Here is a 20,714-nt window from a genome sequence, read left to right as displayed (position 1 = left end):
AGATGTGGCTCAAGTGAGAGCATGAGGCATTAAGTTCAAGCCCCAGTACTGGCACAAGAAAGAGAAAAAAAAAGATAAGATCAACTGAACAAATTTATTAGGCATGTCTATTAGGAGAAGGTTTGGGACCTCATTTGAGGCCTGTGTGGGCTATTAGCAGTCTGCAGACTCATATCATATGGAAACCTGGCACCATGATGGAGGAAGAACTTCCACGGGGAGTTTATTGCTGCAGAAGCCCTGATAGCAATGTTTGGTCATATCTGAGTGTGGGAACAGCCTTCACATGGTTTCATCTAGGCCAAGGATAATGTGGCAATAACTCTGACCTCAGAATAAGTTCAAAATTCCAGTCCCAGTTCTCTTATCTAGGGCTGAACTGTACATTAATAACTGTATTGAGCATCTCCCATATACATTAAGCTGGTATGAGAACCAGCTATTAGAACTCCTGTCCTGACCTCATGCTCTTTGCCTTCATCATTTTAGGGCAAAACTTAACAGTGATTAAAAAGAGGAAGGATAAGCAATTTAGTAATTACTAGTAAAACAACTTGGCAGGAATTGGGATGCTTATAATTATGTCTTTTAATAGCTTTATAGTACTTGCATAAAACTAGATATTAGCAAATATTAGTATTGAACTAGATATTAGCAAAGCCTTTGGTAACTATCAGTTGGTTATGGTTTGTCAATAAAAGATAAGCCTATTTATTTGGCATTCTGCCATTGAGCCATGCCTCCAGCCCCTTTTTGCTCTGGTTACTTTTGAGATAGTCTCGCTTCTGCCGAAGCACATGCATGGATCACACTACCTATTTTAGGCTTTTTATAGTAGCTAGGATGACAGGAGCACACCACTCTGTCCAACTACTAGTTGAAAGTGGAGTCTCATAAACTTTTCTGTGCCTGCTGGCCTTGAACTGCTGTTCTCCTGATCTCACCTTTCCAAGTAGCTGAAATTACAAGAGTAAGTCATCATTTCTTGCCAAAATGTAAGCCATTTCTACAGGCCTTGGTAACATTATGTTACATCACTTGAAGAAATAAAATTTCCTCAGCTTGTAAAATTATATAGAGATCTTTCAGATCCTTGGAGGGAAATGTTGAATTATGTGCAGAAACCATCGTTAGTCTGCCCTTCACCACTGGGAAATAACCACATCTTGTTAAGAGATGTGAGCTGCCTGTGGCTTCAGTGTAGGACATAGGGTACAGAGAGCAGTGCTCAGATCCCATAGAAGGCCTGGCTTCTACTCATCTCTGCTTAGGTTAAATTAGGGCATCAGCCTGTTTGTTAGAAGTTCCTCATCTGAAAAAAGGATTTAATAACCACCTTCCAAGCAAGCATATATGGAAGTGGAGAGGGTATCCAGAGCAAAGCTTCACTTCCAATCTGCTTTTCTCCAGAAAGAGTACCTTCCTCAGCTGGCTCACACCTACATCCTCCTTAGGAGATTGAGATCTGAGGATCGTTTTGAAACCAGCTCAGACAGCAAAATTCATGAGACTCTTCAGTTAACCAGGAAAAAAAAACAAAAAACTGGAAGTGGAGCCTTGAGCAAACAACTAAGCAAGAACATGAAGCTGAGTTCAGGTCCCAGTCCAGTACAAAAAAAAAAAAAAACTAAAAATGGAATATTGCCTTCAGGTAGGCTTTAGAGCATTTCTACTTCACATTCTAGGAAACTGAGGCTTACAAGGGCTAAATGTCTTATAAATCATATTCTGAGCTGATTTTGTCTTTATTGCCAAGAAAGATAACTTGAATGTTACTTTCTGTATGACCAACCAATATATAAACTGCCTGTCTTTCCCTCTAAGCCCACTGCTATCAGTCCTCTCTGCTTGCTTTTTCTATAGCATTATACCTCTGGCCTTCTAACATTACTTTATGGTATTTTGCGGGAGAGTAGAGGAACAGCAGCACAGTGTCTAAAGCAAGCCTTGGGCATTATATACTTTTGCCTTGTCCAGGGGCTAAGAAGGCATTTGGTCAAGGAAGACTTTGGAAGGCTGCTCAGCTGGTGTCAGGTTTATGTCAGGATAAAGCCCGCAGTAACAACATTTAAAGAAGAACTCTGGGAAAATGGCTCAGTGGTAGAGTGCTTGCCTCGCATGCATGAGGCCCTGGGTTAAATTCCTCAGCACTATACAAATAGAAAAAGCTGGAAGTGGTGCTGTGGCTCAAGTGGTAGAGCACTAGCCTTGAGCTGAAGAGCTGAGGGACAGTGCACAGGCCCAGAGTTCAAGCCTATGACTGAACCAAAAAAAAAAAAAAAAGAAGAAGGCTGGGAAGTTGGCTAAGCAGTAGAGTGCTTGCCTTGCATGCATAAGGCCCTGGGTTCGATTCCTCAGCACCACATAAGCAAAAAGAAAAAAGCTGGAAGTGGCGCTGCGGCTCAAGTGGTAGAGTGCTAGCCTTGAGGTGAAGAGCTGAGGGACAGCACCCAGGCCCAGAGTTCAGGCCCATGATCGACAGGAAAGAAAGAAAGAAAGAGAGAGAGAGAGAGGGAGGGAGGGAAGGAAGGAAGGAAAGGAAAGAAAGAAGAAAGGAAGAGAAAGAAAGAGGAAAGCTCTGGGAAATAGGAGTCCCTGTGCTGTTGTGTTTAGTCACAGAATCTGCATTCTGGGGAAAACAAGGTTCTGGAGATTTAGATTCCCTACAGTGAATTCTTTACAATCAATACATTTCCTAATAAGGCTTATGCAAAGCACATTGATTAATGGAAGAGGGATTATACTTGTTTATTTTTGGCTAACTGGGATTAGAACTCAGGACCTTTCGAGTGGACCTGCCTGGCATGTGTAAGGTCCTGGGTCCAATTCCTTGCACTGCAGAAAACAATGATAAAAAAAAACTCTTTAAAGCTTATCAAGAACGAAGGAAATGAACACATGTTCATTGACATCAACAGAATTTGCTCATTTAATCTTTACAAGCATGGGATCATTTCACAACTACTTTACAGATGAAGGAACTGAGACTCTGAGGAATTTGTCCCTTGATGGTCAGTAGTCTTTTTTTTTTTTTTGGGTCCGGTCGTGGGGCCTGAACTCTGGGCCTGGGCACTGTCCCTCAGCTCTTCAGCTCAAGGCTAGTGCTCTACCACTTGAGCCACAGCGCCACTTCCGGCTTTTTTCTTTTTGCTTATGTGGTGCTGAGGAATCGAACCCAGAGCCTTGAGCATGCAAGGCAAGCGCTCTACCACTGACCCACCTTCCCAGCCCCATGGTCAGTAGTCTTGTAGGGCTCTGGGTCTGGTACACAGGCCCCTCCCTCTGATGTTGGTGTTGTCAGGAGACCTCCCAGCCACTTTGCCCCAGCTGCCTCTTGGAGCGTGGCCACTTGTCCCAGCAAGATGCCCTACTGAGCTTCAGCATAAGTCAGTCAGTTGCTTTCATCAAACCCCAGCATTCCTAAGCAGTATTCTCTGTCAGGTTGATTAGGATGGTCACCAGATCTTTAGCTTTTCCTACATTTGGTGGACCTCATCATTTGACTTATTGACCTCATCTTGAAACCCTTCTCCCTAGGTTTTTGTTACGTATACTCTCCCATTTGTCTTTCCATCTCTCTATTCCCTCTTTTTTTTTTTTTTTAATTTAAAATTTAATTCAGTAACTGTTGGCTTTTCTGTTATCTCTGTTCTCTCTTGGACTCTTGGTTCATGTGCCTTCTGCCTACCCCTTAGAGCTAGGCAAGTATTCTACTTGAGTCATGCTTGCAGTCCTTTTTTGTTTTATATTTTGGATAGATTCTTACATTTATACCTGGACTGGCTTTGGCCTGCCGCTGTACCCTGTAGACAGGCTTATTTGTTGAGATGAGGTGTTGCTAACTTTTCCCCCTGACTAGCCTTTAAGAGTGATTATCTCGGGGCTGGGAAGATGGCTCAGTGGTAGAGCGCTTGCCTTGCATGCATGAGGCCCTGGGTTCGATTCCTCAGCATCATATAAACAAAAAGAAAAAAGCCGGAAGCGCTTTGGCTCAAGTGGTAGAGCGCTAGCCTTGAGCTGAAGAGCTGAGGGACAGTGCCCAGACCCAGAGTTCAGGCCCTATGACCGGACCCAAAAAGAAAAAAGACTGATTATCTCTCTATCTCACAGGTGGGTGGGATTGCAGGGATGAGCCACCACACCTGGCTGAGTCTGTGGTCTTCCTTCTTTCTCACTTAGTATTTTCTCATTGAGTGATATCATTCATTCCCATAGTTTCAATACATCAATTTCCTAACAATTCCTGTCTCTATCATCAGCCCAGAATTCTTATTTGAGCTTCTAGCTCCTATATTCATGTGCTTGATGGGTACTTCCACGTGAATAATTCAAACACAGTTTAGCTGAGTATTTATAAAGCCAACTTCATCATTTTCCTGTCAAACCTACTTTTACTCACTTTCTTAGTAAGAGGTTCCATTGTGTCTCTGATTCCCCCAGGCATAGAGCCTGAGCATCATTCAGAGCTGTTTATTTCTCTGCTCACCCCTGTATACCATCAGGTAAGGAAGCTGATAATATATTTGTAGCTTGGGCTGAGAAGGTGGCTCAGTGGTAGAGTGCTTGCCTTGCATGCATGAGGCCCTGGGTTCGATTCCACATAAGCAGAAAAAAAAAAAAAGCCAGAAGTGGTGCTGTGGCTCAAGTGGTAGAGGGCTAGTCTTGAGCTGAAGAGCTGAGGGACAGTGCCCAGGCCCAGAGTTCAGGCCCCATGACCAGACCCAAAAAAATAAAAAGTAAAAAATAAAAAATAAATAACAAAATATATGTGTGTGTATAGCTTACTACAACTGTTTGTGTTTATTTACTAATCATCCAAAACCTCAACCAGTCATACCTCCTGTTACCCCTGCCTCTGATTTCATCCCTATTCAAATCTGTCTTTCAGTTAGCTAAAGTCACCTGTCTGAATTGTAATCTTACCCCAGACATTTCAATAGCCACAGTCATTTAAATCAGCTTGCTTGCTTTTCTTCCTTCCTTTCCTTCCTTCCTTCATTTCTTTCCCCCTTCCCCCTTCCCCTTTCCTTCCCTTCCCTCCCCTTCCCTCCCACCTTTCGTCCCCCTCTTTCTTGTGCCAGTTCTGGGGGCTTATACTCAGGGCCTAGATGTTGTCTCTAAGCTTTTTTTGCTCAATGTCCTGGGTATTGTCCCTAAGCTTTTTATGCTCAATGCTGCTGTTCTACCATTTGAGCACAACTCTACTTCTAGCTTTTTGGTGGTGAATTGGAGAAAAGAGTTTCTTTTTTTGGGGGGGGGGGGTCTGGTTGTGGGACCTGAACTCTGGGCCTGGGCTCTGTCCCTCAGCTCTTCAGCTCGAGGCTAGCTAGCACTCTACCACTTGAGCCACAGCGCCACTTCCAGCTTTTTTCTTTTTGCTTATGTGGTGCTGAGGAATCGAACTCAGGGCCTCATGCATGCAAGGCAAGCTCTCTACCACTGAGCCACCTTCCCAGCCCCAAGAGTTTCTTTTCTGCTTTGAACCATGATCTGAAAGTCAGCCTTTGAGTAGCTAGGATTACAGGTGTGAACTACTAGCACCTGGATCTTTTCCATTTTTGATTTAATTGTAGGAGACTCAAGTCCCAGAACTGTCCTGGACTTATGGGAACTTAGAGCTGGTCTTGGATATGTCACTAGATTCAGAGTTGGTGAGTAAGCGATGTAGTTAAAGAGTGAACTCTAAAGCCAGATATGCTGGTACACACCTGTAATCGCAGCATTTAGGAGGATGAGATAGAGACTGACCTGTCTGTATTATATAGTGAGATTTGGCCTCAGAAGAAGTGGACTCTGAAACCTTTTTAGAACTCCAGCTGTTTCTTTCCCTGTGAACTTCTCTTTGCCTTATTTTTCCATTTGTAAAATGAGTGCAGGGGCTGCAAATGTGGCTTAGTGGTAGAGTGCTTGCCTAGCATGCATGAAGCCATAGGTTCGATTCCTCAGTACCACATAAACAGAAAAAAAGCCAGAAGTGGTGTTGTGGCGCCAGTGGTCAAGTGCTAGCCTTGAGCAAGAAGAAGCTCAGGGACAGTGCCCAGGCCCTGAGTTCAAGCCCTAGGACTGGAAAAATAAATAAATAAATAAATAAAATGAGTGCAATAATAGCTCATCTCACAGAACTGTAAAATTAGATGAGTTAATGTAAATGTAATCTAAAGGGAATGCTGAGTAAAAGTTGGTCTTGCTAATGATGGCTATTGTTGAAAGAAAATAAAGCTGGCCTTCAGACACTTCTATGTGGCAGACAGTTATGACCTTAATCTAGTGGAGGAAAGGGAACTCTGTACTCCTTTTCAAGCCCTAGTTCTGGGGTCTGTCCCAGCTTCTTTATATTTGAGTGGTTCATTAATCCCTGGGCAGGAATAATGCTTTCTTCTGCTACATACCTAGAGAGTGTAGAAACCCATTTCTGATGGCATCAATGCCTCCTAGGTGCCTCCACCACTCTTGCCACTGGCTTGTTTCCTCCCAGGCCTTTATCTCAGGCAGCCCATGAGCCTCTCCACTGAGATCTGAATCACTGTCTTACCCCTTTGGGGACATCTGCTTTCTGGAAAGGAGCAGTTGCCTAGTGCCTTAGCACCCTCACAGATTGGAATGTTGAATCCCTTTCAGTTTTGTCCATTAGAACCAATCTGGGTAAGAGTCTGTATTGTGCACAGCACTTGAGGACCACCAGTAGAGGCCAGGCTCAAGTATCCCCTGATACATGCAGGATTTCCTCATAGGACATGAACTAAAGAAGGTAACTCCTTTGTCATTCCATAGTTGCTTTTATTTGCTAATTTTCCAAGAAGAGATATTTAAATTTAGTATTTAATTGCTAAAAGAAGATCATCAAAACTATTACAAGTTAGCCAGGCATGGTTGCACATGCTTACAGTCCCAGCTACTTGGGAAGTAAATGTAGGAGGATTGAAAGTTGAGGCCAACTAGGTAAAGTTAGCAAGACCCTATCTCAGAAGCAAAATAGAAATAAAAGTTGGGCATAACTCAGGTGGCAGAGCATTTTCCTAGCAAGGACAAGGCCCTGCCGGATTTTTTTTTTTTTAAACAAGGTCAGAGTCAAAGTACTCTGTGACAAAGCTTCATTCATGCTTCACCTGACTCCATGACAATGGCTCTGTTTTGCTTTTCATGTTTCTCTAAGTGTTATTTTAATTTTCTTTTTTTGTGTGCTGTTACTGGGACTTGGTTTTTTTTTTTTTTTTTTTTGGGGGGGGGGTCCGGTCGTGGGGCCTGAACTCTAGGCCTGGGCACTGTCCCTCAGCTCTTCAGCTCAAGGCTAGCTCTCTACCACTTGAGTCACAGCGCCACTTCCGGCTCTGGGACTTGAATTTAGAGCCTACTTGCAGTCCCTTTTTCACTCAAGGCTGATAGTATTTTACTATTTGAGCCATAGCTCCATTTCCTGTGTCATAGTGGTAAACTGAATATAGAAATCACATGGACTTTCCTAGAAGGAACTGGTTTTGAACCTCAATCCTCGTATCTCAGCCTGAGTAACTAGTGTTACAGATGTGAGCTACTGAGTCTCAGCTTGTTTTAATTTTTTTTATGCTCCTGATAGAAAAGAAAATGGGAAGCTCACACTTCATGTCCATGTCTTCTAATACTAATCCTGAACAGAGGCGTGTATTGGCTGGCAAGTTGTTAAAATGCAGGTCCTGTTGAATCAGAGCCTCTGGAGGGTAGCTAGGAAGAAGCTTACCAGGTGATTGTCATGCTTCTCAGGACACAGGTCCTTAGCTCCAGAGGTGGGCTTTAGTTTGGGATGGCATGGTGTACGGGCTTAAGTCTATGGAGAAGTAAGCAATCTCATTGAATGTAGATTGAGAAGGAGTTTAGGATTCTACAGACACATCTGCTGAAACATTCAGGATCTCTCTTTTATGGAGGGTAGGGAAGGTGTCAGTACTGGAAGGTGAACTCAGGGCCTCCTGTTCTCCATTAGCTTTTTTGGTCAAGGCTGATGCTCTATCACTGCAGTCATACATCTACTTCTAGCATTTTGCTAGTTTTTTTGTTGTTTGTGGTGGTGGTGGTGGTCATGGGGCCTGGGTGCTGTCCCTCAGCTCTTTAGCTCAAGGCTAGTACTCTACCACTTGAGCCACAGCACCACTTCCAGTTTTCTAAGTGGTTTATTGGAGATAAGAGTCTCATGGACTTTCCTGCCTGGGCTGGCTTTGAACCGAGATCCTTAGATCTCAGCTTCCTGATAGCTAGAATTGTAGGTGTGAGCCACCAGCGCTCAGCTCATTTTGCTAGTTAAGTGGCAACAAGAGCCTCATGGATTTTCCTGCTCAGGCTGGCTTTGTACTGTGATCCTCAGATCTCAGCCTTCTGAGTAACTAGGATTATAGGTATGAGCCACCAGCACTGGGCTCCAAGCTCTCTTGATTGGCATGTTCTTCAGTGGAGACTAGGGAGAATGTGGGGTATTCACCAGCTATTTTCCTGGAAGGTCTAGAACCTTAAAACAATGGGTAATCCTCCCTGTGCCTACCCCCAAATAATGGAATTTATCAGATTTGTTCATTCAATAGATCTGAGGATCATAGTTCAAAGTCAGCTTGGTTAAGAAAGTCCGTATGACTCTTTAATCTATATCCAAGTAACCTCCAAAAAAGCCAAAGTAGAGCTGTGGCTCAAGTGGTAGAGTGTTAACTTTGAGCACAAAAACTCAGGGATATAAATACCCAGGCCCTGAGTTTAAGCTCCAGGAAACGTCTATAATAAGTGAAATATAGCCGAATGCCAGTGACTTCTATAATCTTAGTTACTCAAGAGGCTGATATTTGAGGATTGCAGTTCAAAACTGTCCTGGAAAAATAACTCCAAGAGACTCCTATCTCCATTTAACCAGCAAACAGCCAGATATGGAGGTGTGGATCAAGTGGTAGAGCACCAGCCTTGAGTGAAAAAGTTAAAAAAAGATTGGGCTGGGAAGGTGGCTCAGTGGTAAAGTGCTTGCCTTGCATGCATAAGGCCCTGGTTTCCATTCCTCAGTACCACATAAGCAGAAAAAGCTGGAAGTGGTGCTGTGGCTCAAGTGGTAGAACGCTATCCTTGAGCTGAAGATCTGAGTGACAGTGTCCAGTCCCAGAGTTCAGGCCCTAGGACCGACAAAAAAAAAAAAAGTTAAAAAAGGTCATGAGGCTTGAGTTCAAGCTCCAGTACCAGCACTAAAACTATAAATGATTAAAACAAGTGAAATATAGATTTGTTAGATGGTAGTAAATACTGTGTGGAAAAGAAAAGATAGAGCAGGGTAAAGGGGCTGGGAGGGAGGTACATGTCAATATTAAAAAGAGCAGGGCAGTTCTCACTGAAAAAAGAACAGGAGTTGTGCAGGAAATCAGCCATGCAGTTATTTGGGGGAATGCAACACCGGCCTAGAAAATAGCTAGAGTAAAGCCCTAAGTTAGGGTTAAATAAGTGCATTGATGTTGGGGTTTGGCAATGAGTATTTTGTATCTCTCTGCCTAATATCCATATCCATATCCAGGGCTGTTACCACCTAGTCTCTCCCTTTTTGCCACTATGGGTGGGAGGCTTAAAATTGCTCTGACAGGGCAGAGTGGTGGTTCCAGAGATGGTCAGTACTGAATTTCATAGCTTACCACCACCACTGTTGTAGAGCTGGCCTGGCTTGGCAGTGTTAATAATACAGTAGTCAAGCTGGGTGCCTGTGGCTCACATCTGTAATCCTAGCTACTTAGAGGCTGAAATCTGAGGATCAAAGCCAGCCCCAGCAGGAATGTCTCTGAGACTTTTATCTCTAATTAACCACCAAAAAAGCTAGAAGTGAAGATGTGGCTCAAGTGGCAGAGTACCACCAGCCTTGAGCAAAAAAAGCTAAGGGACAGTGCCCAGGCTCTGAGTTCAAACCTCAGTATTGGCTCAAAAAATTAATAATAATAACAATAATAATAATACAATAGTTATCATTTGTTCTGCAGCTCTGTGTTGCTTTTGCTACTAGCAGTGGTCCAGTGCCTTGGAGATAGAGAGACAGCACAAATTATCAAAGGAAAATGAGCCAGATTGGAGCCCATGACTCTAACAAACTGGACTTTGACATCTCTCACTGAGGTTATTTTTGCAAAGATGCTGCAGCTCTGAAATGCTTTTTAAAATCTGTGTACTGGGCTGGGAATGTGGCTTAGAGATAGAGTGCTTGCCTAGCATGCACAAAGCCCTGGAATTGATTCCTCAGCACTACATACACAGAAAAAGCCAGAAGTTGTACTGTGGGTCAAGTGGTAGAGTGCTAGCCTTGAGGAAAAAGAAGCTCAGGGACAGTGCTCAGGACCTGAGTTCAAGCCCCTGGAATGGCAAAAAAAAAAAAAAAAATCTATGTCCTGATGGTTCGCATATAGTTCAGTGGTAGAAATCTTGACTAACGCCGGGCGCTGGTGGCTCACGCCTGTAATCCTAGCTACTCAGGAGGCTGAGATCTGAGGATTACAGTTCAAAACCAGCCAGGGCAGGAAAGTCCATGAGACTTATCTCCAATAAACCACCAGAAAACCAAAAGTAAAGACAAAGGAAAATGTGGAAAAGACCTAGTCTTAGCAAAGGAAAAGGGGGTCTGTGTGGGTCTCCTTAAGAACCATAGGTAACTGATAAATGCCATGCTGGCTTTCACAACAGAAAACTGAGAAATGGTACTAGACTAGGGGTCAGGGATCTTACTCCTAATGTCAGCCTTGTCATTTAGTGACTGTGACCTTAAACCTTCTGAGTTTTAGTTGCCTCTCTCTACCTTCTTGTTCTCTTTCTCACTCACTCCTCTTCCTTTCCCTTTTTTCTTTCTTTCTTTCTTCCTTCCTTCCTTCCTTCCTCCTTCCTTCCTTCCCTCCTTTCTTCCTTCCCTCTCTCTTTCCTTTCTTTTGTTTTTGAGGGAAAGTCTCACTGTATATGCCAGACTAGCCTTGAACTCCTTATGCAGGCCAGTAACCCCAAACTCACAGTCTTCCTGCCTCTGCCTCTCAACTGTTGAGATTAGTCATTGCTGAGGTGTCTTTCCAGCTTTGAAAGTATATACGTTTGTGGCTCTAAAGAGTGGGAGGGAGGTTTCCTCACTGTGAGCTGGTTTAATACCTTCATGCAGTACATGTGGAAAGCAGGAGCTTCCCTGTTGTCTCTATGTCTAGGCTGATAGAGTCCCACTGACCTCAGGCAGCTCATCTATCTGCCAGCTTCCATGCTAGGTCCTTTCCTGATCACCTGATGTGCTTTCTCCAAAGCAGGACACTTGATCTGTGGGAAGAGAATGAAAACTTAAGGGCCTGGGGTGGAGCTCCATGGTAGAGTAGAGTGCTTACTTAGCACATACAAAACCCTAGATTTGGTACCTAGAACTGAACTCAAAATGACACTCAATTAAAAGAATAAGTTCTATGACTGAATCAGAGAGTTTGAGAATCAGTAGGTTAACGTTGCCAATAGTTTCTTTTTCTTACAGGACTTCCAGAGGTGTTTCTTTTTTTGAGCTGATACTAAACTTAGGGCCTCTTGTTCTTGCTTTGCTTTTTCACTCAAGGCTGGCACTCTACCACTTGAACCACATTTCTCCTTTCAGCTTTTTGTCCATTAATTGGAGATAAGAGAAGCATCTGATGGAATTTTCTACCTGTGCTGGCTTCACAACAAGAGCCGCAGATCTCTGCCACCTGAGTAGCTGAGATTATTGGTATGAGCCACCAGTACCCAGCTCAGAACTCCCAGAATTTTTAACCCACCCATTGTTCTGTTTTCCAAACGGATAAAGGAGATCCTTTTCTTTCTTGAGATCATCTCATCAGATTGATGCTATATTACCCCAGAGAGAGGTTTCATTAACTGGCATCTCTTTCTTTGAAAACAACAATAACAACTCAAAGTAACATATCCTTTATTTGTCTCCAAATTCTTGACCTTCTAGGTGGGTAGGAATGTTTCCTTTCCCTGCTCTGAAACCTCAAAGGCGTGCAAGTTTTGTCACAGTCTTGTTGAGCTAGCCTTAAGTAGTGCTCTGCTGAATTCCCTTGAACTTGACATTCTTCCCTTCATAGAGGGGTAGAGGAAGGCAAGTAAACATGGCTGTTCTGAGCTGAGTCTTCTCTTGATGACCTGGTATGAAGTTCAGTGAAGATGGTTGACACATAGGTGTTTTTTACTCTAGTTTGGGATTGGTTTTCTCTAAGAGAAAGAAAAAAAAAAAAAGCTGTCAGAGTCCCCTAGCCTAGGCACTCTGAGCTAGGCTGGTTTGGGACAGGTGAGGAAAGGTGAGCTTTCTTGCGTGAAATTAGCTGCATTCTTGGGTGGGAAAGGCTAGGTTGTATTCGCTTGGACCTCGGTTTTTATGCCCCATTTCCCATGCCACCCCCTGCCCCAGGCCTGTCCATCACAGCCACTCTGTCCGCTTTCTCCTTAATCCCGCCTCTGGGTTCCTTCTGTCTCGCTGTGTTCCTTCTGGCTTCCCAATCTCCACTTGTCTTCTCATCCCCTCTGCCCCCCCCAGCCTGGCAGCCTGCCCTGTAGGAATGTTAATTAGTATTCAGAATTTAATTAATTCAGTGGCTAATTACTGATTGGGGACTGGGGGTGGGGAGCTGGGGTTCAGGGAATTGGGGGCTGGAGGTGGCAGGGAGAAGTAGCCGAGGCTGCGGAAGGCATCGCAGATGGCTGTGTGGAGGCTGGCACGGTGCCCACCGCCATAGATGCAAACACACTCGCACGCACGCACACTACACACAAAACCGGAAAGGGTGATCGAGGAATAAAATCAAAAGCAGAGAGAAGGGCACAGGGGCCCTGGGAACTGGGACTGTGGGGCTGGGGGTGGGGAAGGCTCTAGATCTATTTGAATCTGCTCCGGAAGTGGAAGAGCAGGGGGGAAAAAAGCAACAACCATAGGCGCAGAGAGAAGAGAGCTCTCCCGATACCCCACCCCACCCCCACCCCACCCTCCCTTCCTCCCTGGCATGGGATTCATGGGCACCAGCTGAGGACAGGGTTCCCTTCCTCTTCCTGCCATAAATATTGGCACCGAGCACTTAGGTTCAGAAGGACCAGGATATTCCAAAGAAAAGAGTTTTTAAGTTGCTTTTTAAATGTGTGTGTGTGTATTTAAATTGTACCCGTTTTGGCATGAGGGCGAAGGCAGGTGAAAGAAGGTGACCGAGCCAAGAGGAGAAGGCACAGATGGCTTGGTGATGGTATGGTGTGGTGAGTTGTGGGAAGGAAAAGAAGGGGTTTGCAGAGGTTGGAGGTGGGTGTAATGAGGACCCTGTTTGCTTCTTCTCGTTTTGCTGTGGATGAAGGAGAGAAAGAGAGAAAGGGGGTGGGGAGAGAAGCGAGACAGATGGCAGAGTGGAGAGGCGGCAGCCAGTGCCGGCACTGCCCAGCCTGGGCGGACCCAGCTTCCTCCGCCTGCCAGCTCTCCAAATGCCACCCTTCCCCCATCTTCCCCTCTCCCCATCCCCCCAGCTTGGCACTGATCTCAGGGAGGGAAAGGGAGGGAGGCTGGGCAAAGAGCATCTGTTCCCTCCATTCTCCCAGCTCCATCGGCTGCCAACCTAGGGCCATCGTCTGCCTCCATCACCCCTTCGCCCGCCTGCCTACCCACCCAGTCCCAAATGGGTGCTGGATCAGGTGCCGAATCCGGTTGCCTCCTCGGGTACCAGTCACTGTGCATTGCTGTGTGTCTGCCACCGCTGCCTGGCACTCATGGGGCCGTGTGTGTATGCATGTGTGCGCGCGCGCATGTTCATGTGTGCCTAAGTGTGTTCTGTATGTGTGCCTCTTGGGCATGGGTGGGGGATTGGCATTATGGTTGCCAATTTGAGGTCTAACCAGAAGGACAGAGGGATGGAGTAGAAGGAGGGGAGAGGTGTGGGGCCTGGGAGGGGAGAAGAGGATGCATGAGTTGCTTCCTGCTGCCTGGTTGCGGGCATTGGTACTGCAGCTGCCACCCTTACGCCTACAGAGATGGGAGTCCGCGTATCGAGGGAGCAGTGACAAGAGTCTGTGATCTGGGAGGAAGGCACGATACACAGGGACTGTTGCTATCACATCTGTCAGTGTGGTACCCAGCTCAGGGGAAATGGGGACCCAGGAGGTGGAGAAGAGGGGCAGGAACGTGTTGTTAAGGTTTCTGTCCCTCTAGAATCTTAGCTCTGAGAACTGGTTGGATTCTGAGTTGGTTAGTCTTTTCCAGCCTGGGAAGTCAACTGGTAGACAGAGTAGATAGGCAAGTGCCAGGAAAGAGACCAGGAGCTGGGGAGGAGGATATCATGTCACGACTGCTCAGGGAGAACTTGTTTGGACTATAGAACAGTGAACAAAGTGATTGGGGTAGGAGGTGGAGGGGATGCTGGCCCTGCCCGTGGAGCCTGGTACCAGCTCTGGCATTGTATAGAACAGGAGAGGCGACCGATAGTGCCTCTGCCAATCTGCTTGTGAGGGTTGTAGTGCCAGGAGTGAGAAGGGAGGAGATGAGATGAGGGAGACTTGATTTTGGAAGAACAGACTTTTTTCTGCCAGGACCACCTTTCTGTTCTATCTTAGGCATGGAGGATGGAACAACAGACGGAGAGCCGTGTGAGGACACAAAGGAAGACGCCTGCCATTGATAAGACCCCAAGGAAGAAGGGTGGAGAGGGCTGGCAGTCCTCTCTGGCCGGCAGCCAGTTCTGCTCTGAAGATGGCCGTATCCTGGAGCCTGGTCTGTATGTGCCCCTGTTGGTAGCATCGGGGGGAGGGAAGGTTTATTTGTTAAGAGTCTCCGTAAGGGGAAGGACATTTTATTTATTTATTTATTTTTTGCTGATTCCATTTGGACTCTCCACTCTAACAAGTGAAGTATATGATTTTTCTCCCTGGTGCCTCCCTCTCCTCCCCCTCCTTTTGCCTCAGCCCTCTTTCATCTCTCCATCACCACCTGGGTCCTACCACTTGGCACCCAACCAACTAGACGCTGCCACACTTGGCAGTGCTGCACTGGCATGTGAACAGTGTCTCAGATCCTGGCACTGCGGCAAACCCAAAGCTGCCAGGTGTGCTTGTGACGCCACTTGGCGGCAATGCAGGAGAGAGGCGTGATCGGCAATGAGTGGAGTTTGGTGCGTGGTCAGAGCTGTGAGAGGGAGAGCAGTCCTTAACAGCTGGCTCAACCCAACTCCACCTTCCTCCCAACTGGACACCTCCCTCCCTCCTACCCTCATTAACCCCAAGAAGGAGACATATGCCATTCTATACTTTGTTTGTGGAAGTTAGACAAAGGGAAACTGGGGCATAGAAGGACAAGGACATAGTCTGTAGCCACATCCAAGGTCAGTAGACTACATCAGTCTGGGCAGCTAGGGGCAGAAAATCATCTTAGCCTAGAGAGAGACATGCCAGCTATGTTGTTGTTGAGATGGTATCAGAAGAGATGGGAAAGGATATAGCAGGAAGGAGAGACTTGTGATTGGCTGAACTGTGATTTCTCCTTAGGTAAAGAAGTCTAATAGCTGTCCTAGAAAAATGAAGTATTTTAGACTTAGCGAGGTCAGAAAGAGATTTTGTGTTTAGGAACTTTTCAATGACATTCCAAATGGAGCTGGATACATTTTTCTCTGTCTAAAATCTCTTGGACAGGAGATGAGGTTAGCAGTGAGTGCTGCTAGAAGGGTAAGGCCCGATGGAGGAGAATCCCCAGCATCTGTGGTGACACAGTTCCTGCAGAATTTAACCTTGAGCAGCCATCAGGAAGAATCACCAGTAGATTTGGCTTTCCCTGATTCCTAGGTAGCCAGAGGCTGTATGTCAGTGACCTGGAAGATCAAATGAAAAGTTTGGGTCTGGGTGATATCAAAGGAGAGGTTAGACGGCTAGTGGGACTAGGTCCTGCCTAGAGAAAAGGAAGCCATTTGTTACCCACACTGGAAAACTCTGATTTCAACATCTGTGGAAGTAGATGACAGCTTCAAAAGCAGCAAGGTGGTCTTCAAATAAAAGAAGAAGCAGGAAGCATTCGGCCCAGAGGGTGAGTCAACGATGTTCATAAGCCTTTTCTCCTGTTTTAGAAGTATCACCAGAAGCAGAAGATACCATCAGATTTGGGCTGGGAAGGTGGCTCAGTGGTAGAATGCTTGCCTTGCATGCATGAGGCCCTGGGTTCGATTCCTCAGCACCACATAAGCAAAAAGAAAAAAGCCGGGAGTGGCGCTGTGGCTCAAGTGGTAGAGCGCTAGCCTTGAGCTGAAGAGCTGAGGGACAGCGCCCAGGCCCAGAGTTCAGGCCCCACGACCGGCCCCCCCCCCCCCAAAAAAAAAGATACCATCAGTAAGTTGGAGAATAGGACAGATAGGATTTAGGGGTGGTGAGGGAGTGATGTCAGGGTAATGAAGAAGAGAGATATGAAGTGAAGGAAAAAAGAAAGCTTGGTATTGCTCAGTGGTATACCTCCCTGACATGTGTGAGGGCCTGTTTCCAATCTCCAGTACTGAAGACAAAAAACATAAAATTAAATCTGAAGTGATACTAGGCCTCTGTGTGGAAGCCCTTGGGATAGTAGGGTTGATCCTGGTGCTGGAGAGCTGGAGTGGATTACAAATGTATGGGGACTGAGCTCTCTAGACCAGTACTTTTTGTTTTTCTGCTGGTCCTGGGGCTTAAACAGCCTGGACACTGTCCTTCTGCTCAAGGCTAGTGCTCTACCACTTTAAACTGCAGCACCATTTCCGTTTTTCTGGTGTCTAATTGGAGATAAGAGTCTTACAGAGTTTCCTGCCTGGGCTGGATTTGAATGGCAATCCTCAGATCTCAGCCTCTTCAGTAGCTAGGATTACAGGCATGAGTTATCATTTCCTGGCCAGAATGTTTTCCTTCCTTCCTTCCTTTTTTGTGCCAGTCCTGGGGTTGAACTCGGGGCCTGGGCACTGTCCCTGAACTTCTTTTACACTCTTACCATTTGAGCCACAGCACCACTTTCAGCTCTTTCTGTTTATATGGTACTGAGGAATTGAACCCAGGGCTTTGTGCATGCTAGGCAAGCACTCTACCACTAAGCCACATGCCCAGCCCAGATTGTGCATTTTAAAATAGCACGCAGGCTACCATAATTCAGGTAGATGAATTTTAAGAAATTTCTGTTTAAGAGAAAGTATTTACCTTGTAGGATAGTTCATCTAGAAATCCCTTTGCTTTGTATCTTTCTTCTTAACCATATTTATGTTTTTATGCTGTCATACTCAAGATATATATGTATATATGTTATGAGGCATTTGTGTATATTGAGTGGGAGTAGTAGGCAGAAAAGGAGGTAATGTGAGATACAGAAAGGCATATGTAACTTGTTAGAACAATGATTTTCACTAGCAGAAGAATTCCTTTGAAAACACCTTCTAAATCACTTTTCTTTGTCCCTAGATTCTGATAGATGTATATCCATTTGTTTCTGGCAACTTACTATTGAGAACCAAGAAGTTAGGAGCCTTGCCAGGAGATTGTTCTTTGTGGTTTAGTGAGATCTAGAGGGATTTTGTGATGTGTAGAGGATAGGTACTACTCATGTGTCTTCCTGGAGGGTTGGATCCTAGGCTATGAAATGGACAGGGATCAGCAGAGTATAGGGTCAAGCCTACTACAGACACTGAAGAAATTGCAGATGTTGCTTCTGCAAGTGCATTTGGAGGGGATATTCAGAAGTGAGCCTATTGTAGGAGTAGACAAGGACTGGATTTGTTATTGGATAAGCACAGTAGATGTGGAGCAATGCTGAGTCAATTACTTGTTTCTGTAGAGTAAGAATCTGTATATGGTTGAGGCCATATCACTTTTCCCATCTTCTTGGGTAGGCTCAACTTCTTTCTGGTTCATTCTACTTTCACCATTAGCTTCTAGCCAAAGATCTCTTTGTAGCTGAGGAATTATAAGAAATACCAGGCTCAGGGGCTGGGAAGTTGGCTTAGTGGTAGAGCACTTGCCTTGCATGCCTGAGGCCCTGGGTTCGATTCCTCAGCACTACATAAGTAAAAAGAAAAAACCCGGAAGTGGTGCTGTGACTCAAGTGATAGAGCGCTAGCCTTGAGCTGAAGAGCTGAGGGATAGCTCCCAGGCCCAGAGTTCAGGCCCCACGACCGGACCCCCCAAAAAAAAAAGAAAAGAAAAAAGAAATACCAGGCTCAGACTGCTGATAAAGTGGTAGGGGATAATGGCCACATTTCTTATTGCTGTGTGTAGAAGATTGGCCAGGTCCTCTGGGTAGTCATACAATTGAGTCAGCCAGCTTTGTCACCTAGCATTATGTTCTTATAAAATATAGTCTCTCCAAGAGGCGCTTTCCCTTAGGATTATTTTTATATTCCCCAAACTTGATGGAAGTTGGTATGTTTTCTCTAAGTGTCCTTTCAAATTTTCTTCCATGCCATCAAAGCTATAATCCTGTAGGCCTTCATGTGGGGTCTGTTGTCTTTCTTTTTGTAACAAGCATTTCCTACTATTGGGGAATTTCTTCATAACCCAATCCTTTAGAAATCACACCCTCATGCTCACAAGTTTCTGAGAGAAATATACGCCAACATCAAGCTTTTCCTGTTCCACTGTGTCCCAACCCAATTTACCCAGTTTCAGAGTGATGTGAGTTTTGCCAAGTTTCTTCCTGGTTTCTTTTCTCCTTAGAGTCCTTGGTTAAGGCCCTTTTCCCATGAGTAACAATGGATACTTGTTAGATATTCTCTTTATCTATAAGCCTTCCCTCCCTATTTACTGAGGGACATGCCCCTCAATCCTATGTGTTTGTCCAAGGGCACTATCCTTGCTGACATTTGTGTTGTCCTATAGACCTCTTGACAGAGGTCTGCTGTTTTCTGAAGGTGGTTTACTTGTTGTGTTAGTGCAGTTATATACACAGAGCTTTGGGTTTGGTTTGCTATCTTTTATCGTGGTAAATGATTGGATAAGTAAATGTCTTAAAATAGATAAGGGTGGTAATTTGGGGAATTAGTGACCAGATCTATAAGCCTCCAAAGTGGATAAGGAACAAATATAAGAATTAAGCAGGTAAGTGCTATTATATCTAGAATAATTGGCTTTTGGGGGGGTTCTTCTGAATTCTCTGTAAGCATGTTCCAGACTAGAGGGGTGAAGAAAGAACAGGTTTCTTTCTGTGGTCCTATTGCCAACAGTGTATTTTCTTCGAGCAAACTTTGAAATTGTTCCTGATGGAGGATTAGGCACTTTTACGTCATCATCACAGATTCTGGTTAACAGCCAAGACAGGTAAAATAATTTATACCTCCTGCCTCCTGGTAATGACCCTGGCAGTAAAGGAATGATCCTATTTTGAATGCTGTCTTTAGAAACCTTAGGACTTTCTCCTATACCATGGAAAACGAATTCGTGAGTCATTTATTCAGGCTTTAGGGATAGTGAGGTTCTTCCACCATACTGTGCCACGTGCTTGACTTTAGGCTTTTAACTCACAGGATCCTGCTTAGTTGGTGGTTACCTCTAGCACTCTGCATAGAGCTGTGCTGATGCGGCCTTCTGTCCTGCCAGAACCACCACCATGTATTGCTCTATGAAGTTGGAGGGCTACTGCCAACGTTATGCTACGAGAAAGGGGCTGGGAATACAGAATAGCACATTCTCAAGAAGTATGTTGACCTGTCAGCAAATCCAGCTGCATTTTGTCCCCCAAATTCCAGATTCCGGGTAAGTACAGTTGTTTATGTTAGTTGTTAGTTATTGTTATCTGCTGTGTGTATATCGTGTCTCCCAGGCCAAGGTGTTTGAGTTTTAAGAGGTGTTAGAGAGCTAGAGGAGTGTTTTCTGGTGAAAACATTACTAACCAAAGCCAACCTGTCTTGGCTCGTAAGTCCATAAAATACATGACACCACTCTTCTAATCATCCCATGCTGAATGTTTGTCAAAATTTTCTTTAAAAATGTTTCTTTCTTTTTCTTATTTTTGTTTGCTTTGTTTTCAACTTTTATACACAAGTTACATTCTCAGAAAGCACAGAGTGGAAAAAGCTTCTTTCCTCATACACATGCTAAGAAAATAGTTTTATACATAGAATTTCAACAAGAGAGAAGAGGACAGGGAAAGAGGGGTGCGAGAGAAATGCTGAGAGGCAGGAATATTAAGAAGGGTGGCAGCAGGTGCCAGACTACTGGGTCAGTTTCTTTCCTTTTGCCTACATTTGTAGCTGGCATTTTTTGGTATTGACAGAATAACGAGTTCTACCCTACCCACAATTGGCTGGAGTTGGGGGTTTTTACTTTTCAAAATAAATGGACAGAAAGTGAGATTGCCAGAATAGATGGGGACTAGGGACTGAGCTGAATTCTCTCTCCCCCTCTTTCCCTTTTCTGCACATAGTATTAGTATTAACATGTTCACAGAGCAGAGTGACTGGAAAACCTAAGTCCCAAGCCTGGCTCACGTGTATACGAGTACTGAATGAATCATGGTAATGGAAGAAGTCTGAGGGGAGACATCTCTGGGGTCAGGGGAGTGGGAAATTTTTGCAGGATTTTCTTTGCTAAAATAAAACACCTACTACTCTACTCTGTGCCACTTTAGCTGGATTCTGGACTTGCTAAAATTACCCCCTTGATGGTCAAAGAAACAGTAAGGTTGGGATGGGGGTGCTTCTCCTAGGGCATGCCTCTTCTGATGGGTCTCTGATGAGAGCACCCATCAAAGACTCACCTTGTGCTTCAGTCATCTTCTT

The sequence above is a fragment of the Dipodomys spectabilis genome, unplaced genomic scaffold (genome assembly GCF_019054845.1).
Source record: "Dipodomys spectabilis isolate Male_0828 unplaced genomic scaffold, ASM1905484v1 ptg000097l, whole genome shotgun sequence".
Classification (NCBI taxonomy): domain Eukaryota; kingdom Metazoa; phylum Chordata; class Mammalia; order Rodentia; family Heteromyidae; genus Dipodomys; species Dipodomys spectabilis.
The sequence above is the reverse complement of the archived record's forward strand: the minus strand, read 5'-3'. Positions refer to the sequence as shown.